The 27,191-nt window shown below is 41.2% G+C and overlaps 2 long non-coding RNA genes and 1 pseudogene across 9 annotated transcripts in view; 1 reads left to right on the top strand and 2 right to left on the bottom strand.

Moving 5' to 3' along the window:
- LOC144288108 (uncharacterized) overlaps window positions 1–27,191 on the top strand; it is a 206,241-nt gene that overhangs the window by 116,768 nt on the left and 62,282 nt on the right. The window lies entirely within an intron of this gene.
- Window positions 5,681–10,571, bottom strand: LOC144293505 (uncharacterized). The gene is made up of 3 exons (XR_013360763.1): window positions 10,140–10,571; window positions 9,304–9,443; window positions 5,681–6,397 (listed from the first exon to the last, which is right to left on the bottom strand). It is a non-coding gene; the product is annotated as an uncharacterized LOC144293505 (long non-coding RNA).
- On the bottom strand, window positions 9,719–10,146 carry LOC144293386 (large ribosomal subunit protein eL43 pseudogene; annotated as a pseudogene).

A 27,191-nucleotide genomic window follows, 5' to 3' on the forward strand; every position in this document is an offset into this window, starting at 1 on the left:
TTCCTCAAAAAGTTAAAGATAGAACTACCCTATGATCCAGCAATTGGACTACTAGATACTTATCCAAATGATTAAAAAAAAATGCAGCTTAAAAGGGGCACATGTACTCCAATGTGTATAGCAACATCAACAATAGCCAAACTATGGAAAGTGCTCAAATGTCCATTAATTGATAATGGATAAAGATGTGATATATGTGTATATATACACACACACACACACACACACACACACATACACACACACTGGAATATTACTCAGCCATTAAAAAGAATGAAATCTTGCCATTTGCAGTGACAGAGTTGGAGCTAGAGTTATATGTTAAGCAAAACAAGTCCGAGAAAGACAACTATCTTGTGATTTCACTCATATGTAGAATTTAGGAAACAACAGATGGACATGTGGGAAGGGAAAAAAGAGAGAAGGAGAGGGGGAGAGGCAAACCATGAGAGACTCTTCACTATAGAGAACAAATTGAGGGTTGTGGAGGGAGGTGGGTGAGGGATGGGCTAAATAGGTGTTGGGTATTAAGGAGGGCACATGGTGTGATGAGCCCTGGGTGTTATACGTAAGTGATAAATCACTAAATTCTACTCCTGAAACAAACAGGCAAACAAAAAACCTCAACAAATTAAGATTAGAAAGTAACTCTAACAGTCTCATAAAGAGGAACAACATTATACCTAATGGTAAACTATTGAAAAGTTTTCTCCTAAAATTGAGAAAAAGATGAATTGTCTGTTCTCACTGTTATCCATCAGTGAGCTGGAGGCTTTAGGTAGAGTTAAAGGTAAAAAAGACAATAAAAAGAAACAAATGTCATGAAGATCTAAAGAAGAAAAAGTAAAATTATTTTCATGTTCACATGACATAATCGTTCATATAGGAAATCCTAAGGAATCCACAAAAACATTACTAGAACCAATACATGAATTTAGAAAGATTATAAGATCAAGGTCAGAATAAAAAATTCAGTTGTATTTTTGACATTTGTACTTTCAGCAGAGCAGTGGAGGCAAAGCCTGACTTCAGGGTGTTAAGAGAGAATTGAAGATTCTGATTTAAGTGAAGATGGGATAAACACATTCCACCTTACTTTCCCTCTGAATGTAGCTAAAAACCCTGAGAAGAATGCATAAAGCAGATATCACAGGACTCTAAAAAGTAAATTGTAGCAGGCATATTGGGGAAGGAAACCAGAACATGAAATACAACTATCCAAGTGGTGGCTTTATTTTTTCTTTCTTTTCCCTCCTTTTCTACTGGCTGGGACCCAAAGATAACTTGATCTTTAAAACTGCATCCTGGCGCAGACAGAAATATCTGAAAGAGAAGCCCTTTCTTTCTGGTTTAAGGAACAGAAGTAATGGCTGAAATTTCCCCAAATTTGGTAAAAGATATAAAATTACAGATTCAAACCAAGTGAACCCCAAATGGAAAAACTCAAAGAGATTTATAGCCAGACACATCAAAATCAAACTTCTACAAGCAAAAGAGAAAGAGAAAGAAAAATCCTAAGAGTAGCCAGACAAAAAACAATTGTCTATAGGGGAACCATGATTTGAGAGATTTATTAGCTACCATGGAGGACAGGAGGCAGTGGAAACATTTTTAAAGTGCTGAATGGGAAGAACTGTCAAACCAGAATTCCATATCCAGAGAAAATGCCCTTCACAAATGAAGATAAAATAGAAACTTTCTTAGGTGAAGGAAAACCAAGAGAAGGTATCACCAGCAGACCTGCTTTAAATTAATGTTAAAAGTTCTTTAGGCAGAGGGAAAATGATGAAACTTTTGGAGGGAAACTTGGAATTTTGGGAATAAGAAAGAGCAACATAAATGGAAAATATGTGGATAAATATGCCACATTAAGTTATCTAAGATGTGTATGATGGCTGAAAACAAAAAGGATAACATGACCTGGTGGGGTTTTCATTGTATGTAAATGCAATGGTATGACAGTCACAACAGAAGTGAGGGGGGGTAAAGGGTCTTATGTGGGGATAAGGCTTCTGTCTTTCATCTTGAAGTGGTAGAGGGTGATGTCAGCAAAAATGGCAGAGTAAGGACACCCAAAAGCCTCTCCTCCCTTAAAGCAAGGAGAATGTTGGCAAAAATTGTCAGAATCAATTTTCTGAGAACTCTGAAGGCTTGCAGAATATTTATTTTTGAAAAGTGGCTGAATCTCAGTAAAAACAATGAGTGTTGTGGTTTAAGTTGATTTATTTCCATTCCTCCTTCCTCACTCCATGGTAACTTTGACAACTAACAGCTTGCTTTTGTGGTGAGAACCACCAGTCTGGCAGGCACTGGAGGGGGCAGATGTAGTTGGAGCTTCTTCAAAAGCCCCATTCCCAAGATTTGACTCATCTGGTGGTTCCTTGTAAGACCTCACTCACATGACTGTCTTTATTTGACCTTACTGGAAGCCCACCACAAAGCCTTTTCCCTGGGAATGTTTGTGGAAAACAATCAATGGCAATTGTTTTAACATTTCAGCTGCTTAAGGCAGTGAGTAATATTGGGGCAAATAATAGGCAAGCCAGAGGTATACAAAGAAAAGCAAGGGAATTATATGTTCATAGGGGCTTTGAAAAGCTCCAACATATTCCTGGGAATCTAGAAGGCCATGCACATGCCCAGGGATGTGCACATGCTCAGAAAAAACCTGAGAAGGTCCTGTGCTTTTCATCTTTGGCTAACTTTGAGGGTCTTTGCAAGCAGGAAGTTAAGGCTGAGGCAGAGTCATAAATTGCCTCACTGAGTGTTGAGGGTGTGCCTCAACATGAATAAAGAGTCCCTCAGCAAAGACTAGGAAACTTACTGGCTTCAAGAATTTAAGGAAATCTGTCCTGTCACGAGCTGACCACAAAGTTAACTTAGCAGAGGCTTCAGTGTTCACATACAACAAATGAATATATATTTTATAGTTTAGAAAAGTCATTAAACAAAGCAACAGCAACACCAACAAATCTTGGGGATGGAGAGTGGAATCTGATATTCAGAGTTGTCACACTATAGTATTCAAAATGTTCAGTTTCCAACTAAAAACAATTATGAAACATTCAAAGAAATAAGAATGTATGCCCCTTCATAGGAAAAATATAGTAGCCAATAGAAAGTGTCTAGAGGAACCTCAGATGTTGGATTTAGTATACAAAGATTTGAAGTCAATTATTTTAAAGAGTTCAAAGAATGAAAGGAAGACCATGTCCAAGAACTAAAGGAAAGTATTAAAATTATCTCATAAAATAGAGATTAGCAACAAAGGGTCAGAAATTACTTAAAAAGTGCAAAATAGCAATTCTAGAGTAGAAAAGCACACTACCTAAAATTAAAAAATTGAGGTGCCTGGGTGGGTCAGTTGGTTAAGCGTCTGCCTTTGCCTTTGGCTCAGGTTGTGATCCCAGTGTCCTAAGATTGAGGTTCACATTGAGCTCCCTCCTCCATGGAGAGCTGCCTTCTCCCTCTTCCTCTGCTGCTCCCCCTGCTGGTGTGCTCCCTAGAGTGCTGTCTCTCTCTCTGTCAAATAAATAAAATCTTAAAAAAGAAAGAAAGAAAGAAAAATTCACTAGACAGGATCAACAGTGCATATGAGGAAGCAGAAGACTCTGAACTTAAAGAGGTCAATTGAAAAAAAAAAACAAAAAAACAAACAAACAAAAAAAAGAGGTCAATTGAGATTATCTAGTCTGGTGAACAGAAAGAAAAGAGGATGAATAAATATGAACAGAGCCTCAGAGACCTGTGGAGCACCAGAAAGCATATGCATAATGGAATCCTAGAGGAAGAGAAGATACACACACACACACACACACACACACACATATATATATATATACATACATACATACAATATATATGTATATATATATATATATATATATATATTATATATATATATAGGACAGAAGTAATATCTAAAGAAATAATGGCATAAAACTTCCCAAATTTGATGGAAAACATTAATCTACACATTGAGGAGCTCAACAAATCTCATATAAGATAAACTCAAAGAAATTCACACCTAGACACATTATAATCAAAGACACGTTGCAATCAAATTGCAGTCCAAAGACATCTTTCAAAGAGATCTTGAAAGCAGGAAGAGAAGTGTCGCAGCATGTACAAGAGATCCTTAACAAGTTAATTTCTCATCAGAAATCATGGAAGCCAGAAGGTAGTGAGATGTTATATTCAAAGAGCTGAAAGAAAAAGATGGTCATCCAAGAATTCTATATGCAGCAAAGTTATCTACCAAAGATAAAGCAGAAACTGAGACATTGCCAGATAAACAAAAACAGAGAATTTGTCACTAGCAGACATGCTCTGGAAGAAATACTGAAGGAAATCCTTTAGGCTGACATGAAAGGACACTAGACAGTAACTTAAATCCATCTGCTAAAATAAAGTCTCTAGTTAAGATAAATAGGTGAATATAAAAGATAGTATGAATGTAATTTTTATGACTCAGTTTTTTCTCCTGATTTAAAAGACAATGGCATAGACCTAAATCCAAACATATCAATAATTATATTAAATGTAATCCATTAGGCAGCCTGGGTGGCTCAGCGGTTTAGCGCCACCTTCAGCCCAGGGTGTGATCCTGGAGACCCGGGATCAGAGTCCCATGTTGGGCTTCCTGCATGGAGCCTGTTTTTCCCTCTGCCTGTGTCTCTGGCCCCCACCCCCCATGTCTCTCTCTCTGTCTCATGAATAAATAAATAAAATCTTTAAAAAAATAAATGTAACCCATCTGTACACACTAACTGAAAGTATGAGACTGTCAAATTGGGCTAAATCAGAGGAGCCAACTATCTGCTTTCTACAAGAACTCACTCTAAATATAACAGTGTAGGTAAATTAAAAAATAAAATACTAGAAAAAGATAGACTATGCAAATACTAATCAAAAGACTGGAGTGGCTATATATATTAATATCAAATTGTCTTCAGAGGAAGGTAAATTACTAGGGATAATGAGGAACATTACATGATTCACCACGAAGACACAGCCATTCTAACTGTGTATGCACCTAATAACAGAACTTGGAAATACATGAGGGTGCCTGGGTGGCTCAGTCACTTAAGTGTCTCTGTTCAGCTCAGATCATGATCCCAGGGTCCAGGGATCAAGCCCTGCATCAGGCTCCCTGCTTAGAGGGAAGCCTGCTCTCCCTTTCCTGCTCCCCCTGCTTATACATGTTCTCTCTCTCTCTGTCTCTGTCAAATAAATAAATGAAATCTTAAAAAAAAAAAAAAAAAGGAAAAAACTTGGAAATACATGAAGCAAAAACCTTATTGAACTGAAAGGAGAAATCCACAGTTATAGTTAGAGACTTCAACATTTCTCTCTCAATAATTTATATAACAAATAGAAACTCTACAAGGTTGTAGAAGAATTGATCAATACCATCAACCACCTGAATCTAATTGACGTGTATAGAACACTCCATCTACCAACAAAAAAAATACACATGCTTTCTAAGCACATATGGAATATTGACCAATATGATACCTTGTGTCATAAAATAATCTTAATTAAGTTAAAAGAATTAAAATCAAATGACGTGTGTTCTCTAAGGCAAAGTGGAATTTAATAGAAAATAACAAGGGATAAATCGTAGATTGTGATTAGAAACAAATTGTATTGGTTTGCTAATCCTGCATAACAATATTACCCCAAACTTAGTGGCTTGAAACAACACACATTTATTATCTCAAGTTTCTTTGGGTGAGGAGAACTGACATGGCTTAGCTGAGCCCTCTGCTTCAGGTCTCACAAGGCTGCAGTTAAGGTGTTGGCCAGGACTGGGGTTGTCATCTGGAGGTTCCACTGGGGAAAAATCCACTTCCCATTTGTGGTGTTTGGCAACATCTAGCTTCTTGGGGATGTAGAACTGAGAGCTTTAGTTTTTTCCTGATTGTTGACTCAAGGCATCCTCAGCTCATAGAGGCTAGCTGCAGTTTCTTGCCACTTAGAATTTTCTAACATGGCCTTTTGTTTCCTCACATCCAACAAAGGAGAAAGTTCCCAGAGTGTGCCTGCTAGCAAGATGGAGTTTTTTATAATGTAACACGACAATGGGAGTAACGTCCCGTCACCCTCATCCTATTCCGTTGGTTAAAAGCAAGTCAGAGGTCTTCATACTCAAGGAGGGGGATTAAACAAAGGTGTTACTACCAAGGGGAGGGGATTTGGGAAGATAGCTTAGCATCTGTCCATCTCAATCTAATCCCTTCCATGTGCAAAAATATATTCACTCCTTCCTAAGCTCTCTAAGAGACTCATCCCAATGTAGTATCTACTAGAAGTCAAAGAATGCCATCATCATCTATATTGGGTCCAGGTAGAGATGATGCTCCTGGCTGTTCTCTCAGTCTGTCAATCTGTAAAACTAATAAGACAATTTTTAGGCCTGTCCATCCCTCTTCCCCCTCCCAACAAACAACAGCAGAATAGGTATAGGATAAGAGCCACAGGCATTCCCATTCAAAAAGAAAGGGGAAGGAGAGGGACAAAGAGCCACTGGTTCATAGCTGTTCTGAAATACAGCCAGGCAAATGTTGGGAGTTCCTTGATTAGGATTCAAGGCCTGGGGATAATTATCTGTGGTTGTGATGTCATAAAGAAATATGTGTTTTGTCTCTGCCCCCTGGTTTCTGGCACAGAGCCCCTAACACCTTGTTATTTCCTGAATGATAAGGGTGCTAGGAATATCTTTTGTTCTAATATTTGGTTCGTGACACATGAACTTCTAAGGCCTTTAGAATCTCTGGAATGATGAGTGTCTTTTCTTGAGGATGTAGAACTGAGAGCTTTAGGTTTTTCTGATTGTTGACTCAAGGCATGAGATGCTAATGAGATGACTGGGGGCTGGGGTCCTTTTCTAGATAGCTTCAGAGTGAGGGTTGTTCCTGAGAAATCTCAAGGCATAATTAGAAGGTTGGAACTTTTTGTCCCATTTCCTGACCTCTGGGAAGGGAGGGAGGGCTGGAGGTTAAGTTTATTGCCAACGGCCAGTGATTTCATCAGTTACATACATACGTACATAGTGGAGCCTCTATAAAAACCCTAAACAGTGGGGTTCAGAAAACTTCAGCCTTGGTGAGGGAATCCACATGTCAGGAAGGTGGCATAGCCCAAAGTCTATGGGGACTGAAGTTCCTATCCTTGGGAACCATGCAGATCTCACCTTATGTACCTCTTTGGCTGTTTTCTTTATATTTGTATCCTTTATATTGTCCTTATTATAATAAACCAGTAAATGTAAGTCAAGTGTTTCTCTGAGTTCTGTGAGCTGTTACAGCAAATTATCAAGCCTAAGGAGGGGGTTATGGGAACCCCTGATCTGCAGCTAAGTCAGTTGGAAGGCCCATGGGACGCCTGGGTGGCTCAGTGGTTGAGCCTCTACCTTTGGCTCAGGGTGTGATTCCGGATTCCTGGGATCGAGTCCCGTGTCGGGCTCGCTGCATGGAGCCTGCTTCTCTCTCTCTCTCTCTCTCTCTCTGCCTCTCTCTCTCTGCGTCTCTCATGAATAAATAAATAAAATCTTAAAAAAGAAAGAAAGAAAGAAAAGAAAGAAAGGAAAGAAAGGGAAAAGAAAAAAAAGAAAAAAGAAAGAAAAGAAAAGAAAAGAAAGAAAAGAAAAGAAAGAAAAGAAAAGAAAAGAAAAGAAAAGAAAAGAAAAGAAAAGAAAAGAAAAGAAAAGAAAAGAAAAGAAACACAGGCCCAGGACTTGCAATTGGCATCTGAAGTGGATCAGTTTTGTAGGACTGAGCCCTTAACTTATGGGCTCTGATACTAACTCCAGGAAGGTAGTATCAGAACTGAATTGAATTGTAGAACATCCAGTTAGTGTCCAGAGAGTTGGAGAATTGGTCCTCAGTGTGGAAAAAACCTCATACATTTGGTATCAGAAGTGTGAGTAAAGGAACAATTTTTCCTTCATGTTTTGGAGCTCTGATCTCTGGAATCTGAACCCTTTCACGAAGGGTCGCACCTGAGTTTTATCAGCCTGCCTCCTGCCAACAGAATTTTGGGGGTCCTAGAGCTTCCTTTCATTTTGTGCTCTCTGTCCCTTTTGGTCTGTTCTCTTAGTTTCTGCTGAAATAATTTTCTCAACAAACTTTTAGGCCTTGCATGGATTTTACTTAGATTTGCTCCACTATAACAAAGCCGCACATGCACAGATCTTTTTTGAGATGAGCTCTTCTCTACCTGGGGCTTCTGCCAAGAGGGTTGGGAGACAATTTCCTAAGCTCCTACAGGCTCTGTCTGTGGTTTGATTGAGAGGATCTGAGAGGCCCACCCTTAATCTCTTGAAAGGGCCCTTTGTGTGATTGAATACTCTTGACTTTTTTGCTCTTTCTGAGATTTAAGGAAAAGGTTGCACAGTCACATCCCCAGCTGTTTCTATAGGGCATGCTTTCCCCACAGTGCTTGGAGGCCATTTAAGTAGTATTTGCTATTTGGGAAGGCTAAGAATTTAAAAAATCATCTAGTTCTGGTTCCTTTTTATTTAACAATTTTTCTCTTATCTCTTTCCTCTCACAGTTTCCTATAAGCAGCAAGAAACAAAACAAAACAAAACAAAAAAACCCAGGCAGGGCCTTTAGTACTTTGCTTGGAAATTTTCTGGTCTGGATAACCAAGTTCATTATTTACAAGTTCAGTTTTTCATTTAACTGCAGGAGACCCGGTAACTAAGCTCTCTGCCACTATATAACAAGGATCCCCTTCCTTCCTTTTCCAATAACATGTTCCTCATTTCCTTCTGAGCTTTGACTGGTGGTACCCTCCAAGTCCAAATTTCTCCCAGCAGTCTGTTGAAAGCAGTTTGGGCTTTCTCTATGATACTTGTCAAAATTCTTTTAGCCTCTGCCCGCTACCACTGTGTTTTTGCTATTCGTTACAGTAGCATCCTAGTTCCAGATAACAAAACCTTTATTAGTTATCTATCGCTGCTGTGGAATAAAGGATTAACTCAGCAGATCTAGGTTGTCTAAACCTTGCACGTTCCAAAGAAAGGTCTGGTCCTTGCCTGGCTCCTGGGAAGTAACTTCTACTCCTTTTGAGTAGCCTGCCTGTTAAGAGTGTTTACCTAAAACTTTAGGCCATACCAGATAGTTTATGCTAACACTATGGTTTATGGTGGGGGCTACATGGGATGTGCCTGCTGTCTGGGAAGGCTGGATATTGAATGTCAGTCATGCAGGGAGTCAGCTGGGCCTATGGAACGAACTTCCTATAAAAATCTTGGGTACCAAGCCTAGGTAATACTCTGTATGAGCTGTCACATACCATGGCTGGAGAATTAAGTGCTGTCCACAGGACTCCACTGGAGAGGACAACTGGAAGCCTACGCCTGGTGTGTCTTGCACTCTGCTTTACGCATCTTTTTCTGCTGCCGATTTTAATCTGTATCCTTTAGCTGTAATAAGCTAAACGAAGGGGGAAGGAGAGGGACAAAGAGCCACTGGTTCATAGCTGTTCTGAAATACAGCCAGGCAAATGTTGGGAGTTCCTTGATTATAATGGCTTTGCTAAATTACATGAGTCCTTCTAGCAAATTATTGGACCTGGAGGTGGTCTTAGGGACCCCTGCACACAACCGTATAACACATTACCACAGATTTATTTTTAATTATTATTATCTTTTTGTTGCATAAATTAACCTATTTATTATAGGCCTGCAATGTCTCAAATGGTGGGGCTTCTACTGGTCTTTCAATTCCTTCAGTCTCCTTCTGATGGCTGACTTGAGTGTGAAGGCAGTAATGGTGTCACAGGCCCAGGCACCACCTGCTACTGTTTTCATGCAGGAACCACAATGCCATGTTTTCATCTCAATTTTGCCCCAGAAGGAGCAAGTATCCTTGGCATGCTGGCTTATTTCAATCTTCCTCACCATTTTCCTGAGGGAGGCACCGTAACGGGTCCCATATTTACCAATGATGCCAACATTCTTGATGCATTTAGCCATGTTGCTGCAAACTGGGTCTGAGCCCAGAGAACCAAACTACCACAAATTTAGTGACTTGAAAGAAAACACGCTTGTTCTCTCATAAGAATCTGGGCACAGATTAGCTGGGTCTCACAGGGTTGCAATCAGGGAATTGGCTGGACTGTGTTCTTACCTGGAAGCTCATCCAGGGAAGAATCTGCTTCTGAGTTCACTCAGGTTGTTGGCAGAACTCATTTCCTTGTGGTTGTAGGACTGAGGGTTCCAGCTTCCTGCAGGCTGTCGACTGCCCTCAGGCCCTTGAGGCTGCCTTCAGCTTCTTGGCAAGAAAGCCCTATGGGTCTCCCATCATGGCTGCTTATTCCTTCACTGTCAGTTAGGGAGAGACAGTCTGTTAGGTGAGTTTGATAGCAAGATGGAGTCTTACATCATATAATGGAATCATGGAGTGATATCCCATCACCTTTTATCATATAATGTTGATTAGAAGCAAATCACATGTCTGCTCCCATCACAGGGAGGGACTGTTCAAGAGTATGATACCAGACGGTGGGATTATTGGGGAGGTCACCTTCGAGTGTGTCCAACACAAGTCTTAATTAGGCGTTTCACTGTAAAGGGAAAGAAAAATAGGGAATTAACCAGAAGGTAAAGTCAAAAGCTTTTTGAGATCGGGAAAAATGTGCTGATGAGAGTGATTCAATAGATAAGAAATAATTGATGAAATGCTGCTTTATGGGTTAGCCATTCTATTTTTTTTTTAAATTTTAAATGAGGTAAAAATTCTTATTTTGTCTTTCATAGATCAGAAAATACCTAACTTATGGGCCATTTCCCCCAAGATTAGAGTAAGGAATATATATGCCAGGGAAAGTCCAAGAAATGGTGATCATTTGGGATATGGGAGAAAAATCTTAGAGCTTATATTTTTATTCTTTTTATGCTACCTTTTACCAATTTTTATTTTTATTTTTTATAATATACATGCGATATCAGTACAATATTATGAATAATTTATAAATATATGCACATTTGGAGAGCATGTTAACACATTTTTTCCTGAGAAGGTACCAAATAAAAAAAAATTACAAAGTGCTTTTCCCATTTATAAGTTTGTGTTTGGGGAAAAGATTTCATTCTATTTAATTTCTTCACAGAGTGTTTTGCAGAAGTTATCACTTAAAACTAGTTTTCTGCTCAGGCCCTCACATTTATGAAAAGGTATCACTAGATCACGACAGGCCATTTGAGGTAGTTTTTAAAGTTTCTGTTTATAAATTTTAAGGTTTAGAAATTACTCTTGCAGAACACTTTTGCTAATACAAAACAGATAGTAATGTTTCTATTTCAATACTTACCAGTTTCCCTAAGCCTAATAATTCTATTTTAGTAATAATAAATGTGACATATAACCCAGGTTAATTTGGTTGAATTTATGTTAAATACTGATAGTGGGACCATTTTCTTACATATTAGGGCCCTTTCCTGGCTTATAGCTGAATCTGCTTAGAAAATGATTTAAGCCCAATAACCTATGAACTGTAGCAATCTTAATGAGAAGGAGTTTGGTACACTGCCTTTTATAATATTCCTGCTCAATGAAAGGATTCCAGAAAGACTTGGTATTTAAGAATTGCCCACAATGCCATTTTATTTGTCATTCTAAGATAGACTCTGGGCCTCAGGACACCCTATGTGGATATTGCTACTGAAACCCTTGTGGAGATGCCCTATCGATTGTGTGGCAATTTATTTGTCTGGGATGGCAACACATATTTATCAGCCTCCTGAAAAACATGGTTTTTAGTCTTCAGCTTTTGAGCAGTTTTGCCTACAGAAAGACCCCAGTGCAGTGCCCCCTGCTGGTGAATGGCAGCTGAGAGTTTGCATCGTGTCAGTGATGGACAGAGTGGGTCCCTTTGCTGACACTGAGCCGGCGGTGATGCTGAGTCTGCCAGGTCATTTTAGATCAGGTCATTAAAGGAACAGAAGGTCAAATCGATATCAAATGAGCAGCTCACAGTTTTCTCTACATTTTTTAGACATGTGATGATTTGCTACGGTTTAGTTTGGCTGATAGAATATGAACACTTCACAAAGATGTTTGTATTTCAGCCTCTGTCTTAGTTCATTTAACAAGCCCTTTTGCCCTAATTCTCAGTGTTGTTCAGTTAAGTTGAGTTGAAACCCTATTGCAGCCTTAGCAGGGATTTAATTTAATTTATTTTTATTTTTTGGCAGAGATTTTAAAGATGAAATATTTTGAGTGTTCATTTTGTTAAACAATTAGAAAAATACTTTAAACAGAAAGCCCTTTTATTTTTAATTTTAATTTATGAAAAAAATTTTAATTTATGAATTAGCACCCATGTGTGGAGGTTTCTAAATGATGATAATCACGTTAAAAAATTAATAAAACTAAGAACCTGATTAGTGTTTATTATTATTTTATTTTTTGTTTATTTATTATTATTTTAACTTTGGCCTCTGGTGAAGGTGATTGTTTTATAATGCATAACTATAACATTATTAATTTCACTCCCATAGTAGGTGGCTCTAATTTCTTCATTTGCATCTGTGGCGGGTATGTCATGGCAGTGACATTTTGGGTAGCCTTTCATTCAGGAATGTAGTACACACTTCAGAGTTTTAGTGACTTAGGTCATGTCTTAGGTATTTCCAGTGAGGTAGGAGGTGTGAATTTCCTTATTTTGATGTTTTTGCTATGGTTTCATATGAGAATGTGCTTATTTGCAGGTGATGTGCCCTAAAGTATTCCAGTGTAATGAAGCATCATATTGGCAGCTCCTTAACAATGGTTTAAGGAAAATAAGTTCTTCCTATTTTAAGTTGAGATTGTGTACAAATAAAATGAAAAGAGTGGGAGAAGAAAACTGGAAGACAGTGAGAATAGATAACTCTAAGAATTTTATTATGAATAAGAGCAAGGAGATAGAACAGTAGAGAGTAGAGAAAGAAGAAGTAGACAGGGTTTCTAGAATACAGCTTCAAGGCAAGCATGGAGATTTAGATTAGTCATCTAGGAAAGGTGGCAGTTTATACTTCAGTGATTCTCAAGAGAATAATGTCACACACCTTCCTAAGAACCTGCACTTTCCAAAATCAACCCTACTTTCAGGTACAAATCAACCATTGTACCTAAGGTGGATTGAGAATGATGTATTGTAAACTTATTTTCTCTGTGAATATGGAGAATGGAGAATACTTGTTACCACATTTGTTGAATAGGCTTAAAGTCAACTATTATCACTCTTTAAATTTTCCTTTTTTAGACCCTTAGACTATTTGGGTCATTCATCCAGCAAACATTTGCTGAATTTGACTCTGTGAAGCAAAGAGACAGTTAGCTTGGGTATAAAACAGTTATGTGCCAGGACCTCTTAGATCTATCTTCGAATCTAGTGGTGGCAGCTCATATTAAACAAATAGTCATGAAAATAGAACACCGGGATTTAGACAGAATATTAAAAGAAAGCCTAGGTGGCTTGGATGGTTGGGCATCTGCTTTTGGCTCAGGTCATGATCTCCTATGTGGGGCTCCCTGCTCAGTGGGGAGTCTGCTTCTCCCTCTCCCTTTGCCTGTCCGCCTGATTGTGCTCTCTCTGTCTCTGTCTCTCTCAAATGAATAAAAAAAAAACAAAAACAAAAAAAAAACAAAGGAAATTTGAATTTAAACTGGGGACTCAGGGAGCACTTCATTAAAGAAGTGCCAGTTGGATCGTAACATAAAGGATGAGAAGCTGTGCACAAGGCTGGGAGAAGAGCTCTCGTAGCTGAATGAGCAGAGTGCCAAGGCCCAGGGTGGGAAGGAGCGTGAGCAAGGAGTCAAGGAAGCCAGTGAGGCTGGGACACAGGCAGTAAAGGTGTGGGTGGCTGAGAAGAGTCAGTGAGAGGAATAAACATCAGACATTATGTTGGAGTTTTATCCTGCAAGAACATGAAGCCATTTTACTAAAGGGAATGCCATAATTAGATTTGTGAGTTGTTTTTAAAGATCACTTTGACTGCTTTGTGGAGACTGAATTGTCAGAGGCTGGTATGGAAGCAGAGAGACAAGAGAAGAGACTGTTTCACTAATCCAGGTAACAGATAAATGGTGATGTATGGCACCGTGTTAGCAGAGGTACAGAAGAGAAGCTGATGGACGTACAATTCTTTGACAGTAGAATTGATAGAACTTGTTGATAGATTACATGTTTGGCGGGGAGAAAAAAAATCAAAGAGATGAGAGAAGAATCAAGGATGACTTTTGGATGTGGTCAAAGTAACAGGCAGAAAAGCAGGAGATTGTGGGGTCATGGAAGCTAAATAGAGCTGAGCATCTGTTGGCTTTAGCAGACATGGAGCTCACTGATGATCTTAGCTGCACAATTTGGGTGGGTTGCAGGAACAGAATCCACATTGCCATGTGTGAGAAGTGTAATGGATTCAAAATTCAGTGCATATGCCCGGGGTGAGACATGCCATTCCCTATTTTCTTGGGAGACCTTAACATCTATTGGAGTCCTTCATATTCTAGTTATCAGGTCTCCTTCATTTCAGAGGCTGGGTCCACCTTTGCCTAGCAGTAACAATGCTAGGCAGATAGTAGGTGCTCATTTAATGTTGCTATCCTTATTAAGACATTGTGGACATTGATAGATTTTTATTGAAAGATTTCAATATCTATTGATAGATTTTTATTTCCTCATTATCTTAATGAGTAAATGACAGGATAAAAAAATAAAGTGTGATCTAGAAAGCACCAGAACAGCTAACAAAAACACCAGGGACTGGGTGGCTTATGCAGGAAGCATTTATTTCTCAGTTCTAGAGGCAAGGAAGTCCAAGATCAATGCCAACGGTGCCTCGTGAGGGCCTGCGTCCCACTTCATAGATGGCATCCTCTCACTGTGTCCTCATGTGGTGTAAAAGATAGGGATTTCTCTGGGGTCTCTTTGACCTAATTCCTCCCAAAGGCCCCATATCCTAACACCATCACCTCAGGAATTAGGATTTCAATATACGGATTTTGAGTCCACAGGGCTACTAGCTAGCTGCCTTCTACCTCTGAAGTCCCTGAACTCTGTGATTAGCTCTTATTACACTTCTGGTTTCTGAATGGCGTGGTCCGACATCTGAAACTACTCTTTTCGCTTGTGTCTCACGGCCATCGGAGCTTTAGGGAGGATTCACTAGAGAGTATTTTGTGTAATCACAAAGGAAGTATATTTTCTTCTTAAATCCTTTATTTGGCTCCCTTATCTGTGCATCACAGGGAAAGGATGTTTCCAAATGTTTTATTTAATGGGCGAGGATTTTACCTGCCATGATGTTCATAGAACAGTTTGGCAATTTTCATCCCAGTGGGGTGATAACTTTCTTTGAGAGATACAGACCTTGATAGGGGAACTGGCCGGTAGGATGTGCTTGGCTCTGGGCAAATTGCCTGCATGACTGGACACCTCCTGGCCAACTCCATCAGCCTACCCTGGGGCAGAGGCTGGGCCATCCTGTCCACACACTGTGGGGCAGCACATGTTTCTGTGTGTAGAAATAAATATATTATTATTAATTATTATTTATAATTCTAAAAATTCAATCACGGGAAAGGATAGTGGATTCAAGATGTGCATCTACTTGTCCTGAAATCCTACCAAAACAACAGTAAAATGATTTTTCCTTTTTTTTTTTTTTTTTTTAGATTTTATTTATTTATTCATGAGACACCCGGTGAGAGGCAGAGACAAAGGCAGAGGGAGAAGCAGGCTCCCTGCAGGGAGCCCCATATGGGATTTGATCCCAGGACCCGGGGATCATGCCCTGAGCCAAAGGCAGATGCTCAACCACTGAGTCACCCAGGTGTCCCAGTAAAATGATTTTTTTTAAGAGAAAAATACTCTAGGACCAAAACAAATCAACAAACACCAACAACAACAAACAAAACAATCAAGAGGATGCAACACTGGGGGAGCTGGAAGGCACATGGATGAGAGGTAACGTAGCAGACAGAAGAAAGCTGTGTCCTAAACCGACAGGGGAGAAACCCAACAGCATCCCATCTTATATGACAAAAATCCAACTGTCTAAAAACAGGAGCATGATGTGAAAAGCTGTCCAAGAGCGGGTCAGAGCCCCAGATGGGCCCCTGCCTCCGTACTCCTGGGGGGCCGTCCCCTTGGACGCAGCAAGGGGCAGCGATGCTATTGTCCAGGGGCATGCGGCCACAGCCCCTCTCTCCACTGAGCCCTGCAGGCAACCTGGAGTTCCCCGGGCCAGCACCTTGACCCCATGGTTCTCTGACCTCCCTTTCCCCTCCTCAGCCACGGCACCTGGGCCTCATCACTGTGGGGGCCTGCTGACCTCCTTACTCCTTGCATTCTGGGGGCCTCGCCTGTCCTTCCTGTTAAGCTGCCTCAACACAGTTGGTCCTTGACTGGGACCTTGACAAGGCCATGCCTTGTTCTGCTCTTTCTTCGTCTTCTAGTCCCCCCTCCACCCACCCAACTTCCCATCCTCCCGCCCAGAAATTGCTTGGAGACAGAAAGAGCTGGCATTTGACTCTCCCCTCTGTGTTCTATTTCCTTCCTCACTTCTGGCCTCATGGCCAAGCCAAGGTGGGGGGCTCCACGAGGGAGGGAGCCAAGGAGATGGGGACACGGAAGCAGGTCAGTCTCTGAGTCCTCACTTAGGGGAACACTCCGTCCTCCCCTCCTTTGTTCCCTGCACAAGAGGGGCTGCTGCTCTCTCCGTGACACTCCGCCGCCTGGATGCCACCCACCCCGCCATCTCTCCAGCCTTGTCCTCTACACCAGTGGCTTCCACGCTTTTTGACTCAGACACACAGTTGACCTTGATTCCCAGCCTGCTCGCACACACACGTGCATACACTTACCTCATGGGTTTCGGGACATTCTCATATTTTCTATTTTGTTGTTTTATTCTATCCAGTCCATTTAATTTTCAAAATACTGGCCAATAAATTCGAGTATCAACACACTGGTGGATCTTTACCACTGGAAAAATACTACCACAAACCATCTTTTTTTTTTTTTAAGATTTTAAAAATTTATTTATGAGAGACATAGAGAGAGAGGCAGAGACACAGGCAGAGGGAGGAGCAGGTTTGCTGCGGCGAGTGTGATGCGGCACTTGATCCCAAGACTCCAGGATCACGCGCTGAGCAGAAGGCAGATGCTCAACCACTGAGCCCCCAGACATCCAGTCTTGTCTTGTCTTTTCTACCTTTTTCTTTTTTTTCCCTTTTCTTCTTTCTTTCTTTCTTTCCTTCCTTTTTTTTTTTTTTTTTTGTTGTTGTTGTATATTTTACTTTTTCCTTTAAGCTGAATCCTTCCTTTATTGTTTAACCAGCTCCTGGGCCTGTCTAGATTTTTAAAGAAGCCTACTCCTTCTTTTTCACAATCCCATTCTGGAAGGAGTTTGTCCCTATAAATTGTTCCATGTCTTCTTTCCTGCCTCCCCTCTCTGCCCAGCCAGGCCTGTCTGGCACTGGATCAGCTCTTGCTCTGGCCGCAGACGATCCCTGTCATTAATTCTGGCCTCTCTGTGTTGGTTCTCAGCAGCATTTACCTCCTCTGTGCACTCCTTCCCATGGCTGCCCCAGCACGCCCCTGCCCCGCACCTGGACCCCCTCCTGGTGACATCACACTCCCACTTAGATGCAGACCACTTACCCAGCAGCATTCCCATCCAAATCTCTGAGCTCCAGACCCTTCTATCTGGCAATCCCTGGCTCTGACTTCCTAAGCCCCTATACACTCGCTCCCCAGCTTTCTATTTCCAAATGCCCCTGGGTCCATTGCCCTCCTCACACCACACGCCCGGCCCCTGGCTTCTAGTTTATATTAGTCTTTGGAATCTGTGCATCCTGAATGTTTTCCTCGGTTAGGAGACAGTTATGGAAGAAACAGTCTACTCTCTCATCCTCCTTTTATTATCTTTGCTCCTTTGGTAACATCGAGCTTTCCCATAACATGTTTCCTATTCTTTTATTATGTGCTTGGTGCCATTTCCCAAACCTCATTCTAATTTTCCCTGGAGGGCAGCCTTCATTACTGCTGCTGATGAGCACTGAGGAGGGAATGTAGGCGTGCAGTTTCCTTGCTTCGTGCCATACTCTTGAAAGCGAGCACCGTTAGCGGATGAGCATACAGCTGCTTGAGGCCACAGGCTGTTTCTTAACCATGTTACTCTTCTCCGGGGACCTCTGTGTTTATTCCTTGCTCTCTCTACAGTTCTCTTTCTGATCTGGGAGGGTCCTGCCACATTAAGGTTCTTGGAAGTCTAGATAATATTAGGTCAGACGTGAAGTCATTTTATTCTTTCAAGTATAGAGAGTCTGTTTAAATCCTGTTGCCAGAAAATACCAGAAGGCTGTGGAAAGATTTCCTTTGTTTATGTTCATTCAATTAATCCATTTTCCCTTGCTCTGAAATATATTCTAAGATTGTTCATTTTCCTGAGTCGCAAAGTGGGGGAAGCCCTAGAGAGAGAGCACCTGGCGGGATTCCTTTAGTGGAGAAGCTGAGCTTCCAGGGTGCTTCTGTGCCCTGAGCTCGGTCACACGGCTCGTTCCTGGCGGAGTTCTGACTAAGGCTGGGTCTTCTTAGGGCAGGGCTTTTTCCACTGTGTCTTCATACCCATGCCCACCATGCCTTCCCCCACTCTTATAAATCCTTAAGCGCACACAGACACCCACGTTCTCCTTTAATCATCATTTCAGGAAGTGGGGGACTTTTCTTGTTCAGTGACACTTTGGGTAAGATGAGCTTGGTTTTAGTGCATTTTGATTTAATTGTTATCTCTATAAAACGTGTTTTTAAACTGGATTTTTACAGTTACTTCACATCTATGGATCATGTATGTTTCCTTTATTTATCAATTATTTTATTTGAAGTGGGCTCCAAACCCAGCATGGGGCTCCAACTCACAACCCTGAGATCAAGAGTCGCATGTTCTTTTTTTTTTTTTATTTTAAGATTATTTATTCATGAGAGACAGAGAGAGAGAGAGAGAGAGAGAGAGAGAGGCAGAGACATAGGCAGAGGGAGAAGCAGGCTCCATGCAGGGAGCCAAACTCAGGACTCGATCTCGGGACTCCAGGATCAGGTCCTGAGCTAAAGGCAGGCACTAAACCGCTGAGCCACCCGGGCTGCCTAAGAGTCCCGTGTTCTATCAACCAAGCCTGCCAGGTGCCCCTGTTTTCTTTTATTCAACAGATGCTTAGTAAATAGCAACAGGTGACCTCTGAATTTTTATATTTATTGTGATGAATGAATGAGAGAATTTGATTATCCCAGATCCGTTGGGCACCTCAGACCCACAACTATGGGTTTGTTCAGATTAGCGTGTGCTCTAGGATCTTTTGAAACCTGTGGGGAGCTGTCATATTTGAATCTGTAATATCAGGTTTTGCGGATTATCTTCTTTGATAACCTTTTTTAAAAAAAAAAAGATTTTATTTACTTATTTGAGAGAGAGAGAAAGCATGAGCAGAGGGAGGGCAGAGGGAGAGGGAGAAGCAGACTCTGTGCTGAGCATGGGGCCCAACATGGGGCTCGATCCCAGGACCTGGAGATCATGAGCTGAGTCGAAGGCAGATGCTTAACCGACTGAGCCACCCAGACGCCTCTTTGATAGTCTTTTATGAGAATGTGGTGAACTTGGGTGTCTCGGATTTCTGTAAAATTTTATGTGTTTTTGAGTATAGTACACCTGCAGTGCTCTTCAGTTGGCTTTGCTAGCTTTTCCTGTGGCAGGTGGACCAGGGGTCTGCAAACTTGTTCTTTAAAGAGCCAGACAGTAAATAGTTTAGGCTTTGTGGGCCATCTGGTCTCAGACACACCATTCAGCTCAGCACTTGTGGGGGAAAAGCAACCATGGGCTACTGTAAATGCGCGTGGCTGTCCAACAAAACCACATTCACAAAAACAGCCTGAGTTTGCCAACCCTGATCTAAACTACTGTCAAGTTTTCTCCCAAGTGTTAGTGGCGGTCTCGGCCAGCAGTTCCTCTCCCCTCCCCTGAAGGAGTCACCAAGCTTCAAATCAGAAGGACAACAGCTGTGTTCCCATTTCTGTGGCTTTTGTGAAGTTGGACTTCCTGCCTGAATGCTGTCTCCTCTCTTTTCCGTCTGTCTGAATGTTATCCAGATCATTCCACAGTGCTCTCCCCCATCTCTGAATTCTGCTGGTCTCGTGGTATTTGTGTGTTCATGGGTTTAGGGCTTCTTTCCAAGGTCCTCGAGCACAGAGTGGCTTGCACAGTGTCAGTGCTCGGAAGCAGCTGTTAGCACCCAAGAAAAGCTCAGCTCCTGTACCCACCTGAGAGGAACCATCCTTTGAGGGGACAGGAGGAGTGACACATGACCCAGTTAGCAAGAACCATAGTTATTGGGGCACCTGGGTGGCTCAGTGGTTGAGCATCTGCCTTGGGCCCAGGGTATGACCCCGAGGTCCTGAGATCGAGTCCTGCATTGGGCTCCCTCAGGGAGCCTGCTTCTCTCTCTGCCTCTCTCTCTGTGTCTCTCATGAATAAATAAAATCATTAAAAAAAAAAAAGAACCATAGTTACTATTTTATGGCTCTGATTTCTCAGAAAGAAGACAGGGTCTGTTGTGGAAATGGAAGTTTGAGAAATCCTAGAAAGTTGAGGGAAGAACCAAGATGGTTACCAAAGAGAAGCACAGGGTGCTTTGGCAAGTATGTCTTTCAGCCCTCAGAGCAGAAACAGCCAAGGATACTTTATAGGCTGGGAATGAAACCACCGCTTCCTAACTGTGGGACCATGAGAAAGTTTCACTTCCTCAATTTTCTCACCTGTGTACAAGACGCAGAGTGATGCCTAGCACCCACAAGGCACCCACGAGATGCCAGCACTTGTCAATTGACATGCAGAGCCTGGCATGAGCCTCCCTGACCCCAGGCCCCAAACCCTGCATTGATGTAGTGCAATGGTGAAGCGAGCCGAGGACCCTGTCACCCAGGCCTGGGATTGACACCTCAACTAGGCCGTTGCCAAAAGATAACCATGCTCCAGAAACTTCTAAAACTGGAGGGATTAAACTACGTTGCAGTTTGACTAACATGCATCGAGGGGTTCTCTGTGCCACGTCCTGGGGGTGTAGAGACAGCTCGGGCCTGGCTGCGGGTCTTCAGGACTTCGAGTCAGGGGAGACAACACTTTCATTATATTGGACTAAATGGCAAGACAGACAGACCGTATTGTAGGACCACTACCCTGGTCGAAGCGGATGTTAAAGGATGGAAGGATATTAAAAACTGCCAATAAGCTGCAGAGATTCGGTTGTAGCATTGTTGATTCAGGGACACTGAAAAAAGTGGCTCCCGAGCATCCTGGGAGCGCGGGGGGCCGTGGTGTCTCTGGGGAAACCCTTAACCGGTGTGGAGACAGGGGCTGGGGGTAAAGGCAGTGGGGGTGGGGACACGGATGGTGGTTCCCAGCATCTCTCTTCAAGCGCCTCTGGTGGTCCCATGGGCTCGAGCCACCCACGTCTGAGGTGGCAGCTGACCTCCCCATACTCCCCGAATTGACCATCCATTTCATTCCTCCGGTCTCTGCACATCTACCACCTGTGGTCACCTGGGCACAAGATCTGCTTTTGTAGGAGCCCAGATGAAGATGGGTCCCTCTGATTGTCTCTCCTACGCACCCTTTCCTGTCCAGGCTGCCACCGTTTGGGTGCTCTCTACAAAACTCAGACTTAAGGGGTGCCTGGGTGGCTCAGTGGGTTGGTCTGTCTCTTGATTTCTGCTCAGGTTATGATCTCAGGGTCTTGGGATTGAGCTCAGCATGGAACTTACTTGTCCTTCTCCCTCTGCTCTTCTCCTCTCTCTCAAATAAGCAAATTTTTAAAATCTTAAAAAAAAAAAAAAAAAGAGGGCACCTGGGTGGCTCAGTCAGTTAAGCATCTGCCTTTGATTCAGGTCATGATCCCGGGGTTCTGGGAACAATCCCACATCAGGCTCCCTGCTCAGCGGGGAGCCTGCTTCTCCCTCTACCCCTTTTCTCTACTCCTTCTCTCTCTCAAATAAACGAATAAAATCTTAAAAAAAAAAAAGAAAGAAAACTCAGCCTTCAGGGTGTTGGTCTTTCTGTGGCCTCCAAAAAGCCAGTTTTGAGATGGAAAGCTGAATAGGGACCCATCTGTTTTTGGCCATGCCACCGATTCCTTGCCTGTTACACTGAATCTTGGTTTTGCGTATTTGGTGGAAGATGGCCACAGGAAATAAAAATGATATCTTAATATTTTAACAATATTCCCCTTTTTACACAGACAATGGAATTAAGGCATAAAGGAAAAAATAAACGTGAGCCTCTTTTAGGGGTACTGAAGCAAATGTGGAAATTAAGTGCATGAAAATACACGCACTAGGTTTTAATAAAACCAGTTTTTTTGTTGTTTGTTTCAATTTTTATTCAAACTCTAGTTAGCCGACATATAGGGCAACATTAGTTTTAGGAGCAGAATTCAGTGATTCATCACTTACGTGAAACACCCGGTGCTCATCACAAGTGCCCTTCTTTATTTTTTTATTTATTTTTAATTTTTATTTATTTATTTTTGTACAAGTGCCCTTCTTAATGCTCATCACCCATCACCCTAAAACCAGTTTTGATAAAACTTTTTAAAATATAGTTTACTTATTTCTTAGAGAGAGAGAGAGAGAACACGAGAGGGGGAAGGATGAGAGGGAGAAGCAGACTCCCTGCTGGGCAGGGAGCCTGATGTGGGACTAGATCTTAGGACCCCAGGATCATGACCTGAGCTGAAGGCAGTCGCTTAACCAACTGAGCCACCCAGGCACCCGTTAATAAACTTTTAATGCAAGTTTTTAAAAACTGTTCTCAGTAATTAGGTTGTTGGTAGTATTAGTGCCATTAATCTGAGACTATTCTGTATATAACATGGGATGAAGTAAACAAATAAATTCGAGATAATCTAATTATATCATCTCTTGTGTTTTAGAGAACCAGTGTTCCCAGTATAGAAGACAGGAGACATGGGTGTAAATAGAAGAAATTATGTTTAAAAAAATAGTAGTCTTGAGTTTAAATAAGGAGTTCCAGCATGAACTCATAAGCTATTTTGTTTTTAAAAAATATTATATATGTGTGTGTGTATGTGTACGGTTCACGTCATGATCTCATGGGTTGTGGGATGGAGCCCTGCATTCAGCTCTGCTCCCGGTGGGAAGTCGACATGAAGAGTCTCTCCCTCTGCCCCTCCCTCCACTCATGTGCTCTCTTTCTCTCTCTCTCTTTCTCATAAATAAATCTTTTTTAAATTTAAAAAAAATGACAGGATTGGAATATCACCATTTTAATGGACTTAGGCATTGTGCATTGACAGCTGTTCACATCACCAAGAGAGAGATCATTATACCTTATGTGTCTCCTAGTGAAAGACCTATGGTATTTCCGTGCCACCTATGGTATTACTGGAGAGATTGAACCTGAGTCTAGATACAGCTGCCAATTTGCAAGAAATATGGAGGGACATATTGCATTACACCAAGAATATCAGCAAAATAGACTGTGAGGACCCTACAGGTCAAATGCTCCTAGTTTTTCAACAGATACATTGTTGTGAAAAGAAAGAGTTGGAGAAGGACCTATAAAGTTGAGAGAGATCTAAAGGGCATATTACTTTTTTTTTTTTTTTTTTAACAAGGGCAAGACAAGGTGCATACTTGGTGAGAAAATCGCCAAAAAAGAAAGGACGCCAAAAGGTGATTACTACAGAAAGCCAGGATGTTGGATCCTCTAGGGGACCAGGAGGGTATTGACACTGGGACAAGGCACAGGGAAGGATTTCTGGGGTCGCTGGTACATTGATATATTTTGACCTTGGTGGTGGTAACAAGGTGTTTGTTTTTGTTCTTTTTCAAAATATAGTTATTTTATAATAAAAAGATTTAAAAAAGAGAAAAAATGAGAAAGTGACTACAGTGTCTTCATGCTTTGTTTTTTTTTAACTTTTAATTTTAATTCCAGTTAGTTAACATATAGTATTATCTTAGTTTCAAGTGTACAGTATAGTGACTCGGCACTTCCACACATCACCTGGTGCTTATCGTGACAGGTGTGCTCCTTAATCCCTATCACCTGGTTCACCTCCACCTAATCCCCATCACCTGGTTCACCCCCACTCTGGTCACCATCAGTTTGTTCTCTATACTTAAGAGTCTGTTTCTTGGTTTGTCTTTCTCTCTCTCTCTCCTCCTTTGCTCATTTGTTTTATTTCTTAAATTCCACAAATGATTTTAAGGTATACCCATACTTTAAAAAATCTGTATGATGATTTTATTCTGTTAAGCCCCTATCTTGGGGATTTTCTTAGGTCTAGACATTTAGACCCATTATTTACCCACTCTGGGGACCTATTCTCTTTTCCTCCCTTCCCCCACCTGGCGAGAGCCTGGGGACAAGCTGACGTTCCATCTTGATCTGGTTTCCAGGGGGATAGAACTAGAATGTTAACCCAAGGTCAAATTTGTCCATTGAGAAGATGAAAGATTTTTCGTTTCTTTGTTTTTAAACCCATTACTTACACCTGCATGAATTAGAGAACTGCCCCCGTTGCATTTATTTTCACAACATGTCTTTCATGAGACCTCATGTATAGACCCAGGCAGGTAAATGAGATCTGTATCAAGGCCTCCTTTATCTCCAATATTTGGTATTCGAGGTAGAAGTATATTAACTTCCTTGTTCTTCATATGGAGATGATATGAAACAAAGAGATTTAATGGAATTGTCCAGGTCACATGGGGAGCTGGAGGCTGTGCCAGGCCACCTGATAAAATTTATTGCCAATGTAATTCCTGTTTGTTTGCTTTTTCAGTGCCATCTTAGAGATAGGTTTTATTTATAATTTTTCCTTCTGCTACCCTTTCTTCCTTTGCCTTTTTGGCAGGGGCTCGAGAAGGAGTATATTGTTTCTGAATCTTAGTAATTAAAGGGATATTCAGAATGGTGTGTTCTCTGATTTAAATCCCTAAAAAACCCAGAAGAGGTTTTGACAGAACTAGGACATGGGAAGCAAAAAGTCAATTAAAGCTGATTTTTTTCAAGAGCCACATAAATGTTATAAAAGTGCCACATACTTGAGCCATTTTAGCAGTTTTCCATCTGCTTTTGTTGTCAAAGCAAAGAAGGAAGTTTTTCTGGCATTTCTCTGAATTGTCTTAAGTGACGTTTAGATCATCATAGTGAGTGGGGTGGCCCTAATTCTCAGTGTTCCAATTTGACTCCGAAGTTTAGAGCAAGCTGCACTAATTCATTTGGTTAGTTTTGCCCCCTTTTGGCTTGAAAAAGAAAAGAATGTGCATTCTTTCACTTGGCAGAGCAAGTAGCATTGTGGGTTGTCCTTCAGATACATTTTCCACAGGCACCGATCTCTTCTCGGGCATAAACAGGCTGTTGTTGAACAGACAGACATTCAGGAAATTCTATAAATTGAATCTTCCATCTTCTGCTAATATGGCTTTTGGCAATAAAGCCATTATAATGAAGTGCCATAAAAGGCATCTTTTTTTTTTTTTTTCATCTGTTGCCTACTCAGCATGGGGCTTATTGCTATTTAGAAGTCTGATTGCTAAGTGTTAAACTAGGCAGGTCACCCTGCAGTAGATAGATAGATGGGCCTCTGATACACCACCTGCTGTCCTTCAGGACAACTGGCAGATGTGGGGGTGGCAAGAGCGAAAAAGGCAACAGAGGCACGCTCCTTTGATTTCCGATGGCCAGCTGGACATTGGCTAAGTGGCTCTAATGAACATCCGTAGGTGCGTAGTCTATGAATGGATCCAATTTAGGGACTTATTGGTTACCTATTTGGAGTCTGGTGTTGTGAAAAATTTTAGAGCTGGATAAAATAGAAATTTGCCTCTAAAGAAATTGGCCCCAAATTGGGGAAATTATACCGAACAATAAGAAACAATTTGAGAACCACTAAATGCCAAAGTCTGTCCATTTTATAAAGACTTGGTATTATACTGGGGCACTTTGTAAGTGCTCAATTGGTGGTGGGTTGCTGTTGCTGATTATTATTATTATTATTATTATTATTATTATTATTAATTATCTGGATCACAAAATCAGGATTTTAGAGTAAAAGAAGGTGTGCTGAAATATTGATGATGACCAAAGGAAGGATGCCTGTGGTGAGTGGATGGGATTTGCTCAGATGGAAGGATTTTGAAAGGGGTGTGGCATAGATGAAGTTGGTTCTCAGTTTCCGGTTTCAGTCTTGCGTCTGATGAGTCATTCATCTGCCTGCTTTCCAACTCCGCAAAGTTTGCTGTTACCCTCAGTTGTCATCCTCTTCCTCTTCTTGCAGGTTTATTATTATTATTTCTTCTTCTTCTTCTCCTTCTTCTTCTTCTTCTTCTTCTTCTTCTTCTTCTTCTTCTTCTTCTTCTTCCTTTTCTTCTTCTTCTTCTTCTTCTTCTTCTTCTTCTTCTTCTTCTCCTTCTCCTTCTCCTTCTTCTTCTCCTCCTCCTCCTTCTCCTTCTCCTTCTTCTCCTTCTTCTTTTTCTGAGAAAAGAACTTTACTGTAATTTTAGTAAGGTTTTCAGAGTCAAAGTTGATGTATATGTTCAAATTATCATTTTAACTAGAGACAAATTTTTTTTTAACTTTTTTTGCAGGTGTAATTGACATATAACACCATGTTAGTGTCAAAATGCTTTTTCCTGTGATGAGGACTTTCAAGATCTATTCTTAGCAACTTTCATATATGCAGTATAATATTATTAACTATTGTCACCATTGCTGTATAGTACTTCCCCGTGATTTATTTATTTTATAACTGGAAGTTTGTTTCTTTTGGCCGCCTCACCCATTCACTCACCCTCCAGCCTTACAGCTCTACCAACCACCAATCTGTTTTCCGTTTCATGTGTTTTTGGTTTTCTTTAAGATTCTACATATAAATGAGATCATCTGATATTTGCCTTTCCCTGTCTGACTTATGTTACTTAGCATAATGCTTTCAAGGTCCATCCATGTAGTTACAAATGCCAAGATTTCGTTCCTTCTTATAGCTATATAGTATTCCATAGTGTGTGTTTGTGTGTGTGTGTGTGTGTGTATACACACAATATCTTCATTATCCAGTTTTTTAAATCTTCTTTATCCATTTATCCATTGATGGGTATTTAAGTTGTCTCTGTATCTTAGC

This window comes from Canis aureus, chromosome 1 (genome assembly GCF_053574225.1).
Source record: "Canis aureus isolate CA01 chromosome 1, VMU_Caureus_v.1.0, whole genome shotgun sequence".
NCBI classification, from domain to species: domain Eukaryota; kingdom Metazoa; phylum Chordata; class Mammalia; order Carnivora; family Canidae; genus Canis; species Canis aureus.